Source organism: Scomber japonicus, chromosome 22 (genome assembly GCF_027409825.1).
Source record: "Scomber japonicus isolate fScoJap1 chromosome 22, fScoJap1.pri, whole genome shotgun sequence".
Taxonomy (NCBI): Eukaryota; Metazoa; Chordata; class Actinopteri; order Scombriformes; family Scombridae; genus Scomber; species Scomber japonicus.
The window spans coordinates 3504035-3517749 of NC_070599.1; positions in this window are offsets into that span (position 1 = coordinate 3504035).

Below are 13715 nucleotides of genomic sequence, written 5' to 3' on the forward strand. Positions count from 1 at the left end.
TGGGTTCAGACCGGATGCACCATGAGGCACAGCTGGTTTCCTCTGGACACACGGCGGCACAGAGCTCTGCAGGTGGCTTGTGATCTGCAGCAACAGCAAATCAGGAAGTCAGATATAGGAATGGCATAAAGCATCGGGTTCATTTTCAAAATAAAACACGCTGTGCAAATAAGAAACCATTACCTTGGTTCCATTGCATATCATAACCATAAACAGATCCTATGAGTATAGGTCAGATTGATGAGGTGAGGTTAGCCTGCAGCAATATGCTCACTATATTATGGCTTTCAGGGGAGCCCACATTTTTTTTAATGATGAATAACCATCATGCATGAATCATCCATAATGGACTCATTTTACGCATGATCCATGATGAGTGAAAATGCAGAAAAATAGAAATGTATGGCAAAAATAGCATATCGTCAATATTTTAGAGACCACCCTGAAATTCCACAAATCCTGTTTTCAGGGGCGCTTATGTCTTATTAAGAGGAGCCAAGTTCCCCCCTGGCTCCCCTGTAGTTCACACCCTGTCTGCAGCTCTGTTTGCCAATGAGCACAGTGTGGAATAACAAGTGATGCTTTTGTGATTTTTGTTTTTACTGTATAATATCAACTAAAATCTCTGTTTCTGTCTGTTAGCATGGTGCCAGTTTCACAATGCTCCATCACTTAAAATGATTTACCAATTCTACACAATAAAAAGACTAACATTTTCTACAAAAATGCAAACATAAAAATGTAGTGGAATTAGGTCAAAATGGATAAAGTACATCATCACATGGAGACCTGACCTGCTTTAGTGGACATTGTCATCTCCAGTGGACTACTGCAGAGACTGTGATTTATTTTCAAGGACTCAAAGTCAAATGAAAGGGAGAGCAATAGAAGAAGACAAATGTTTATTTAGATAAAGCTTAATGCAAATATTTCAGTCAATACAATATTATTATGTATTTTGTAACTGTGATGTATGTCTTGTCTGGAATGTGAATGACCTCCCTAATAAAAATAAAATAAAATAAAAAAGTGTATTATGTAATAGTGTAGATTATGTAGTTTAAAGACCGTGTAAAGTGAATTCAGACATTTTCTTCTAAACACATTAAACAGGTCATAAATGTATTTCTAAAAAAGGTGTAAAAAGCATTTCAACCATTTAGATTTGAATTGTGGAGCTAGGCTTCACAAACTGTGTTTCAACATTTCTGTGTTCAGGATTTAGTGGGGGGGTCTGAAAATCATAAACCCGCCCCTGCTGCTGTAGAGGTATAAATACTACTACTACTACAGTCTACAGTTAGCTGAGTTAGCCGCTGAGCTAGCCGCCGTCCATGTTTCTGGTAGGGGGCGGGGTTTCAGCAAACTCGGCGGTCACGCCCACAGTGTTTGGTAGCAGAGAAAGAGACTGATTTTTACACAACTTTGAAGCCTAATTTCATATATTTGGCGATTTTTTAAATTTGGCAGGGTGGTTAACAACACACTTTTCTGTGGTATGTCAAACTCAGAAAACATATTTATTCTTACTTTACACAGACTTTAAGTGAATATTTAATTTATTTATAAGATCAGCTCTACAGCATGCATGAGAATAAATTACAATAGATGTTTGTTCTTGTTTTATCCCTCATGGTCTCATAAGTCACTGCTGCATGGGGCTGCTGTTGCACTGTGCTGCTCTGTTTTATCTCGTACATTCAGCATACACTCTGTCTTTTCTCATGTTCTATTTTCATTCAGTGATCTCAGTTCATCTGCATGGCATGTTCCTCCACTCTGTAAACAGTCACACTACTGCGTGACTGTCCTGACACACTGTGATTGACAGCCAAAGCATGTTGTGGCAAACAATCAGTGATGGGTGGGACTGATATAACTAACAAGGCGGTCCACTTGTTCTTACTGCACAAAAGAGAGAGGGAAAAAAATCACAGAAAATGGAGGAGACAAAGTTCAGCTGGAGCTTTACCAAACTGGTCAGCATGATTGTTAGGAGCAGATGTGAAGCCAAATGAAAGGAGTCACCTTTCTCTTGTTCTTTCAGGGCTGTAGTACTCAGGAATCATCGGTACTGAGTATTAATTATGTACAATACAACCTCATTTACACATTTCTCTGTCTCAGAACCACAGTTTTCACACCTAAGTAATTCTTATACTTTTCTAAATAATGTAAATTGTACTTTTAACCAAATAGCATGAACTGTAACTTTTATAAGTTTCACCTCTTTATCACACAAATAACAACAATGACAATTATAACTATTATCTTCAACATATGTAGCTAAGTTTGCAGTCCTTTGTAATTCATTTGTAAAGGTAAAATAGTGAGGGGAGCATGCAGCTCTCACCTTCACTATTCTGTATTGAGTGAGGTTGAGGAGCACAGTCCCCCCCCTGAGGCATTACCAATAGACTGAGACAAGAACCTGCATTACCTATGTGTACTATTCATACTCTGGCTGCATATTCTCAGTGATAACCTTCGCCAAAATGAATATGTGGGAACATTACATTTTAGGTTTGCTGGACCTTATGAGTCAATATCACTATAAGGTGCCTTTGAGACTTCCCCATTTCCAAAAAGAAGCAGAGATTTCCCATGTAACTTCATATTTATTGTATTAAGTAGATGTTATGCTATTAGAAATGCATGTTGGTCAAGCTCCCACACTTTTTTAGACATAAACTGAAAGCAAACAAAGTATATGCAAACAGCGAAATATGTCCACCCTGTCATGGACACATTCAAAGTAGAATAAATACATTGCAATTACATAGTGATTATAAAATGTACATTTTTAGAAAGCTTTTTAGTCCCTTTCTCCACAATATATTTTAGTTAATGGGTAGTATTTGGATATTAATGAAATTATGGCAAACTCTTTGTTTCTCTATAAAATCTGCGAGAATTGCACTTTCTTTTCTAAATAAAATCTAACAACAAAGATATCTGGTCAAACTTTCAAACAATTCTATTTGGCCCTCTTTTGTTTATAAAAGAATCACACAATAGGTTTCAATAAATTGTGAAAATAATTTGTTTATTTTAATAAAACATGAAAATGACAGGGTGGACAATGACATGACAGGGTGGACACATGAATGGCCTCATAAATGCAATAAATCTAAAAGAAATTATGTTAAAAAAAATGTCAGAGGTCTTTTTCCCATATAGGGGGAAACCAGTTGAACAGATTGGTTTTGACACTCTAACTGCATGTGTTCACTGAGTAAAGGTGCCCAAAATGAGCCATTCATGTGGACTTGAAAGCCAAAAGGTTCTGTAGAATTCATTTGAAAAAACAGAATGTAACTTCATGACTTAGAAACATCTTCAATAGGTCTCTCACTTCCTGCAGTGACATGGCTCAATTCTGCAGTTGCTGTTCCACATACCTCCATGTAGATGCTTCAATCTGTACAGAGTGCTTGTTGAGAGCCTGTGGTTCTGTTATTAGGCAAAGTACCTGCCAGTCATGGTACCAACAGATGTCCTCCCGGAGACTTGGCCAATGGAACTTATTTATGCCGGTGCGGTGCATACACTTAACTTTCACACTGTGTCCTTCTACTTCAATGATGACACCTGGGTATGCTTCATTGTCGTAATTAACGACACACCACTCTCCAATGTGCTTTACCTCAATCATTTCTGGTCTCCTAAGGTTATCTGGTGTCCATATGCCTGGGACTCATCAGGTGAAACAGGAACATCAACTGGAGTGACCTCTTGAAGGCTAAAGCAGGGGCAGTCCAAAACACCTTCCTCCCCTTTACACAGACATGAAATGTCTCTGTATTTCATTTGGCCGGGTGTCAGATTGATAGCTTGGTGGATTTTCATAGTTCCTTTTATGGCAGCTATTGCAGGTACCTATAGTGAAGGGGTGGAAAATTAAATATTAATACACTTTACTTATCCACATAACACACAACACATGACAGGATACTTCATTCTGCTTAACTTTGACCTGTTGTTCTCATTCCTACACACTTTTTTGTGCCACCTAGTGGTAGAAAAAAAACAATACATCAATCAGTGTAAAAACGGGAAGGCAGACATCTTGGCCAATCAACAGCAGATCCCCTAACAAAAGTAGACCAGGTACAAAACCTTATCAAATGTTATGGTTGAAGCCTGTTTATTTATACTCAATAACGTTTGTAGTTTGATACAAATGTAACTAATTTTACCAATAGCAGTAAGCTATGATCAGTAAGTATTGGTTTGAGGACGTTGGGAGTGCAACCATAAGGAAATTAAAAGTTTTCCTTTTGTATGACTGAGTATGTATGTGTATGGTCACATGTGTAGTATGTATGTATTTTATCTCGCCCTATTATTTTACTATTTATTACTTTTTAATTGAGCTCCGTTCTCTGCCTTGGGTTTTGAATTTCATTGTATTCTATACAATGACAATAAAGGAATCTATCTATCTATCTATCTATCTATCTATCTATCTATCTATCTATCTATCTATCTATCTATCTATCTATCTATCTATCTATCTATCTATCTATCACACTGGTGAATTAATTGTGTTACACAGTAAAATTCCTGTTCAAATACAATGCATAGCAAATAAAAGCTCAGGTTTCAGTAGGATAAATATTCATAAAGAAATCTCTTTATTGAAATGATGACATATTAAATCAGGGGTCAGGCAGTATTCAAGCATAAAAATTGAAGAGATTGCTCACATTGCTCCAAGAGTGGGAAGAACAGGGTTAATAGGTATAAAAGTAATGAGGGTTAACAGGGGCCCCGGGGCCACCTAGCAGGTTAACCTGGCCATGGTTCACCTGCTACACTGCTGAATTTCAATGAGATGTGGGAAAGTCTGCTGTAAGTAAAGACATAAATCTAAAGAGTAATACCCCTTCAACAGTAATATAACTCTACAGGAACATTCTTCTTTTTAAAGCCTCTTGAAGTTGAAAAGTGGATTTCATTTTGTGTTTAAAATCCAGTTGAGAAATCTCACAGCAGAGTTGGATTGAATGATGTGAAAAGTTCCTTGGGTAAAAAAAAACGAAAGACGGCGACAAGTTTTCATAGATCTAAAACATTAACCTGACCCAAGACGCTTTACAATCATCATTTTACTACACCTGTGGTTACATCATACTATTAGTGTTTCACCTCTGAAGTGGCTTTTTTAACCAAGTCTTAGTAAGCATACAATTACAACAGATCTATTATTCCATAAACGTGGTAGGTTGGTTCTATAATTCAGCAGCACTGCATGAAACATGTAATATTATCGACTCTGGCATCTGACATTCATTTTATCATTCATTCAGGATATATAGAAGAGGAACAAAGTACAGAGGTTCTGTTGCAGTGTTTATTCAGCTGTGTGTGTGTGTCAGTGTTAATTTCATCAATAAAACCTATGACAAGAACTATATATAAATTCTGATTCAGAAATATCTGATTCATCAATGAATAAAAAATGAAATAATGTGGAAGGAAGGATGGAGAAAAAAATGAATAAATGAATGTTTTTGGGTTGTGGAGTTTCCTCAGATGTGAAGATCATCCTGTGAGTGAGTAAGAGAGAGAATCTACCATCACTGTCTTCAGCTGTCATGCTTTTGTGAATCTAGGCCCAGAGCTGTCTTAAATTAGCACTGCATTATGTAACTGTGAAGACAAACGTCTGTTTTATTGTCTGTATTTATATGCCTGACATTCTAACTTCCCCTTCTGAGATGAATACAGTTATTTTTGTTAATTAAATTGAAATGCATTGTGGAGTTCACTGAGGCTGACTAATGCAGGGGAACTCCACTTTAAGTTTGTCTTTATAAACACATACATATAGAGAGCAGAGTCAGCATGTGTTTAGCTAATTGTTTCAAACTGTTCTTGATCCTGGTGGGTCCAATCAACAAACATGAGATGGTTGCAAGGTTGTCACTGTGAGCCTAATATTGCTTAGATCAGTTCCCATCTAATTAGCTTGCATATGGTCTTGACGTTTTTAGGGATCTCTACCAAATAGAAAGCCAAGCCCTTAAAGGATGAGGTCACACTTTTTCAAGTTAAAGTTGTAATCATTCCTCCTGTTCATACTGACCATTAGTAAATCCCTTCATAAAGCACTTACTATGGAAGTGATGGAGGATAAAAAATGTATTCAACCCTTACATAATGTTCAGGTCAAATCTGACCCGTTATGACATTTGACAGCTACTTTTCCTTTTACTCTGAAATTTGATGACTTTTCCTAAAGTTACGCAAATTGCACAACAATGAAAATATTTTAAATGTTATACTTTTGAATAGGTGCTACACATTATTGTCCATTGAGGCTGTTCTGGGTCAAATGATCTCTGTATCTATTGCCATGTGTTTTAGTGAAATGAATAGTTAATAGTTGATGTAGCAGTGAAGACTGATGGCTCTAATGGTTCTACAATAAACCCCACACTCCCGTAAAGTTCTGCTCATTTTCAAAATACAAAAAAATACACTCTCTGCTCTCTGAAACATGATTCAAGGATTAATCACATTTATTGATCAGTCAGAATGAGTCAAATCAACATCTTTCAACATTAACCTGTTAATATTGTGACTATTGTGGGTAAATATCATATACATACTTCAGTCAGTAATCCCTCTTTTATTGTGTACATATATTTGTTTTGACACTACTCTCTCAGAATATGGGGAAAATGAATAGAAAGGCTAAACTGATTTTCAGTCTAATGAAACCTCTCTTGTTTGTTTGTGTTTGTACCTTATTGATTACATTATATCCTACATTTATTTATTCCATTTTTATTTTTTCAATCTTTTTCTGTATATTTTCTTTTTATTTAATAAAATGGAAAAATTGAGTGAAAATAAAGTGTGGATAATAATAATGATAATACCAACAGTTCTCAAGGATCCATTCAGAGCTGATATGAGGGTTAGGGTTAGGCTTTTATAAATGCAGCCACACGTGAAGGTTGATGTTCATGCTTGTATAAGAATGAATGCTCCTTATATAGATCTGCACAGAAGTTCATGTGTGGGTTTGTATTTTGTCTTTGCAGCAAACGAAGTCAATGTCACTGACCAGACACATGTGATGGTGTGCTGTGGGTTCTGAGGAGGACTTGGTGTGTGGAGGGGGAGGGATGGGAGGGGTTGGGGTGGGGGGGTGACCATGACAAAAGCCTGGCAGGCAGATCAAAGTCAGGCTCCAATTCCATGAAAACCGTGACCTAAACATCTGCGCCTGTACTTGTGAATGCAAATAAATCCACAATGTGTATCACGTCTCTACTAAGCCAGGAATGTAAAGATGTTTAATATCCATCTCTCTGCAGACTGTGTTCTTTATCCTCTGTATGAAGCAGGAAGATGACTGTTTATACCAAGCTGGTTCTCACACATGTCTTCATGACTGATGGATGTCTGAAGGCTGATACCAGTATCTTCAACTTCAACCATCTTCAACCTCTAACAGTGGTGAATGGACTGTACTTTAGATAAGTGGGTGGACCTGTGACTCCTTTATAAAGATGATCAACTGTGATTTGTTTTGTATTTTCCTTTTGTTTCCGTTTGTAGTTTTTAAGGATGGGGGCCTGGTAGTCCAATTTTGTGACTTTATTTCTTTTGCATTTTTCTCTAGTTTAGAAGGGAAGTCCTGGGTTGTACAGCCGACTACTGGGCTGGCCCATGAGTTTCCTCATCTTTTGTTCTTTTTGGCCAGGCCTCCTGACTCCCATATTTCATTTTGGTATTGTTAAAGACCGTGTAAAGTGAATTTTCTTCTAAACACATTAAATAGGTCATAAATGTATTTCTAAAAAAGGTGTAAAAAGCATTTCAACCATTTAGATTTGAATTGTTTGAAAATCACCACCGTGTTACATAATGCAGCGTTGTTTGACCATGTTTCTGGTAGAGGTGGTGACTTTGATTGACAGGTGACACTTGGTAGGGGGCGGGGTTTCAGCAAACTCGGTGGACACTCCCACAGTGTTTGGTAGCAGAGAAAGAGGCTGAGTTTTACACAACTTTGAAGCCTAATTTCATATATTTGGTGATTTTTTTAATCATTCAAATTTGGCAGGGTGGTTAACAACACACTTTTCTGTGGTATGTCAAACTCAGAACACATATTTATTCTTACTTTACACAGACTTTAACAAAACCTGGCAATCTTGAGTTTGGATTCTGTGTCTTACATGTTGTTGGTCATCAACTGAGCCATTTATGTTAGTTGTGGCTGTAACAGTCACATTCACCCATTCACACACATTCATATACTGTTGGTGCAGCCATCAAGGGCAATTTTGGGTTAAGTGTCTTGCCCAATGACACATGGACATGTGGACTGGATGAGCAGGGAATCGAACCTCCCATCTTTCCATCTTAGTGGACGACCTCTCTACCTCCTGAGCCACAGCTGCTCCAAAATGAGGACACTTATCTAACTTATCGCTTATCTAAAGCTCACTAAAGCTAGCTAGTGAAACACTGTAAATAAGCAACATGGTGTTACTGTTTGTATTTGTATTTAAAAAAGGAATTTAAGGAAGCACAATTGTAATTTTCTCTAGACATGTCTAGACAGTTCACACCTACCACTATTATTATTACTATTACAGAGCTCTCAAGTCTGACGCATTGATCGTGAGACTCACATTTCAAGCAGTTCACATGCTCACACCTGACATTTCTCATGCTGAGAAGTGATTGATCCCACCACAAAGAAATGAATATATAATATATAAACGGTCAAGGCCTAGGCACATTTCTCTGCTGAGTTCACAGCTGTCCCGACTTAGCAACCTACCAGCCAATCAGAAAATAGTATTTCTTGTTGCTGGGTAAATTCTGAAAATAAGCACTGCTCTTTAACCCTAACATGCTGTTCAGGGTCATGATCAATATCATAAAACAATTCATTTTATTTAGCTGAATTAGTCTATTATTGGATTAAACCATTATTTTCATTTTTCTTTGTGCTGGTTAAGTATGAACAGTATGTAAAATTGAACTGTTTTTTAAGTAGCAAAAATTATTGGGAGAACCGACTGGGGCCGAGGGGCTGCACTCCAAACTTTTCATGAAACTTGAGAGCCCTGCTATTATTATGATTTTTCAGTAAATCACTCAGGAGCTTGAGGGCAAATGTCACCCTAATTTGCTTAAAGGGGAAATATCATGCTGCTTTCCTTCCTTCCACCTTCCCATTCCCTTCAATGAGAGTGTGTCCAAACTTTTGACTGTACATGAAGGGGGACAAAATATTAGGAACACTTTTCAATATAATGGTAAACAGATTTTACTTAGACAGCACTTTTCTTGTCTCAAAGCACTTTAAAATTACAAATCACATTCACACATTCAAAAGTAATGAATGTGATTGATGATGTGTATGTAATATTCTAACTCACCCATCTATAATGAATGATAATGTATTCTTTCTGATCCCAGCCTGTATTTAAGTGTGCCACAGGTGCACGAGGCGAGCCTGGCCACGTAAATACCAAAAGTGCCCGGTCATGCCCCTGATGCTCTGTGCAGGGAACACTACTGTGATCTGTGCCGCAGGGTTCTATATGTCAGATCCATGCATGGAGTGCAAGTAAACCATGTTCCTCTGAAATGTAGTGGAATAGAAGTGAAAACACTTAAAATGTAAATAATCAAGCACAAGTACTTCAGAACTGTACTGTATCACAGTCCTCAGGTATTTGACATTCCATCACTGCCTGCCAGTGCTGTTCTGTCTTTCAAAAGTTGCCAACTGCACCTGCTGCCTATGCATGTGCTGTTCAGATGCTTCTTTGATCTGAAAATAGCCTGTAAACCTGTAAACTGCAGGGCATTTATTCTGTTTTTGTCCTGTTATTACAAACATGCATCTAGCCATTGTCTTATTTTGAATAGAACATCAGCTACATATAGCTTAGTGTTTATGACACTTATGTAGTTAGAATTTGGGGGCAAAATGTGCCTGTAATATTATAACAGACCAGTAGTGGAAAATAATAAAGTACATTTACTCAAGTAAAGATTTTGAGGTACTTCTGAGTATTTCCATGTGATGCTACTTTCTACATCTAAGAGGGAAATATTGTACTTTCTACTCCACTACAGTTACTCGACAGCTTTAGTTACTTCTCAGATGATTTGACACAATGGATAATATAACAAGCTTTTAAAATATAACACATTGGGAACCACTGGACTAAACTAGCTAACTGTATATAAAGTAGTATAAACTAGCTAACTGTATATAAAGTAGTGTAAACTAGCTAACTGTATATAAAGTAGTGTAAACTAGCTAACTGTATATAAAGTAGTATAAACTAGCTAACTGTGTATAAAGTAGCGTAAACTAGCTAACTGTATATAAAGTAGTATAAACTAGCTAACTGTATATAAAGTAGTCTAAACTAGCTAACTGTATATAAAGTAGTGTAAACTAGCTAACTGTATATAAAGTAGTGTAAACTAGCTAACTGTATATAAAGTAGTGTAAACTAGCTAACTGTATATAAAGTAGTATAAACTAGCTAACTGTATATAAAGTAATGTAAACTAGCTAACTGTATATAAAGTAATGTAAACTAGCTAACTGTATATAAAGTAGTATAAACTAGCTAACTGTATATACAGTAATGTAAACTAGCTAACTGTATATAAAGTAGTGTAAACTAGCTAACTGTGTATAAAGTAGTGTAAACTAGCTAACTGTATATAAAGTAGTGTAAACTAGCTAACTGTATATAAAGTAATGTAAACTAGCTAACTGTATATAAAGTAATGTAAACTAGCTAACTGTATATAAAGTAGTGTAAACTAGCTAACTGTATATACAGTAGTATAAACTAGCTAACTGTATATAAAGTAGTATAAACTAGCTAACTGTATATAAAGTAGTATAAACTAGCTCCACCTCCAGCAGCTACAACAGTAACATGCTGCTCTAACACTGATGCTTCACTATTAATAATCTAATGATGTCATATATAATAATATATCACTACTTTTACTGTAATACTGCATACTACATCACTATAATACTGCAGTACTTTTACTGTAATACTACATACTACATCACTCATAATACTGCACTACTTTTACTGTAATACTACATACTACATCACTCATAATACTGCACTACTTTTACTGTAATACTGCATACTACATCACTCATAATACTGCACTATTTTTACTGTAATACTGCATACTACATCTCTTATAATACTGCAGTACTTTTACTGTAATACTGCATACTACATCACTCATAATACTGCACTATTTTTACTGTAATACTGCATACTACATCTCTTATAATACTGCAGTACTTTTACTGTAATACTGCATACTACATCACTCATAATACTGCAGTATTTTTACTGTAATACTGCATACTACATCACTCATAATACTGCAGTACTTTTACTGTAATACTGCATACTACATCACTCATAATACTGCAGTACTTTTACTGTAATACTGCATACTACATCTCTTATAATACTGCAGTACTTTTACTGTAATACTGCATACTACATCACTCATAATACTGCACTACTTTTACTGTAATACTGCATACTACATCACTCATAATACTGCAGTACTTTTACTGTAATACTGCATACTACATCTCTTATAATACTGCAGTACTTTTACTGTAATACTGCATACTACATCACTCATAATACTGCACTACTTTTACTGTAATACTGCATACTACATCACTCATAATACTGCACTACTTTTACTGTAATACTGCATACTACATCACTCATAATACTGCAGTACTTTTACTGTAATACTGCATACTACATCACTCATAATACTGCAGTACTTTTACTGTAATACTGCATACTACATCTCTTATAATACTGCAGTACTTTTACTGTAATACTGCATACTACATCACTCATAATACTGCGCTACTTTTACTGTAATACTGCATACTACATCTCTTATAATACTGCAGTACTTTTACTGTAATACTGCATACTACATCACTCATAATACTGCACTACTTTTACTGTAATACTGCATACTACATCACTCATAATACTGCACTACTTTTACTGTAATACTGCATACTACATCTCTTATAATACTGCAGTACTTTTACTGTAATACTGCATACTACATCACTCATAATACTGCGCTACTTTTACTGTAATACTGCATACTACATCACTCATAATACTGCAGTACTTTTACTGTAATACTGCATACTACATCTCTTATAATACTGCAGTACTTTTACTGTAATACTGCATACTACATCACTCATAATACTGCACTACTTTTACTTCAGCAGGATTTTTCATGCAGGACTTGTACTTGTAATGAAGTATTTTTACATGATTGTCTTGGTACTATTTAGGTAAAGACTTTTAGTACTTCTTCCACTGATGTCTAATCACTATCGCAGTGCCTGAAGGACTTTGATGGGCTTCTTTAATCCATTAAACAGTTTTTCTGGAAATGCACTCATAAATTAGACTGAATAAGTTGGAAGAGCATAATGAAGTGAATAAATTCGAATTTCTCCCCCCAATCTACAAGTGACAGCACATTTATTTATTTAAATGTAAGCACTTGAACATTTAAGCAGCATTTATGCAGTTGAAAAATGAAAATGTGGTTGAGCCACCAATGAACGTGTTAGTACTTTTAATGTTTTGACTTTTAAGTCTTACATGTTTTCTAAAAATGCCACCACACAAGCGTGAAGTAACATTCAAAGGTAACAGGTGTGTGGAGAACATGGTTTTGATCAGAGAATAATAATCTAATGAACCAGGTGTGAATCTGAAGGGGGACAGTTTTTCAGCTCCAAAACTGCAATTATAACATTAAAGCTGCAAGCAGCAATGAACTGGCACATATTGACATATAGACGTGTTCAGGATGGGACCCTCATCATGTGTGAGACATTTGGGGCAGATTGGACAATGTATGATGGAGTTATAAGGACTTTCTGTTTTATAGTGAAATCTCAAAATTCACCGCACCACCACGCCCACCAGGTATAACGGAAGCAAAAGGCTTTTTAAATCTGTAGGAGGATTTCGTTATGAGGCATGGAAATGGCCAAAATGCCGCCAAAATCAAAAATTTGAATCGAAATTGCTCTCTGTTGGAGTTAGAATATCAAGACTTTTTACATCTTTACATGACATATATATACCGAATTTCATTGTTAATGACAATCTGGGGTGAGGGGCTTAATTTTCTTAATTTGCCTGGGGGCGCTGTAGAGCCATTTTGCCCCTTTCTGCCACCTATAAAATATCTAATTCTTCACCAGGTCTGACATGTGTACATTTTCATTCAAGTTTAGGCCACCAGAAATCTGATTCTTAGTTAAGATATTAGTTGTTTATTTCTTTATAAAATATTAGGTTTTGGTACTTTTGTTTTGGTGAATATTTAAATAAAGTTAACCTTCTGAGGAACTGTCTTGTTTTTAGATATTTGTAGTTTAGTTGGTAGTTTGGTGTTTGTATGTTACTACTTTAGTTTCCAAATGGTCTGATCTGCCATTATTTTCCCCATTGTGTTCCAATTGTTAGGTCAGTTTGGTATTTTCAGTTTAAGTTGACTTAGCATGAGTGGAGTGTTTAGTTGGTCTCTTTTATGGGCCAGAAATAGAGCGTAGTGAAAGTTTCTTTTTGCATGCTCAGGTCATTTTAATTTGTCACACCCACTGTCATTCT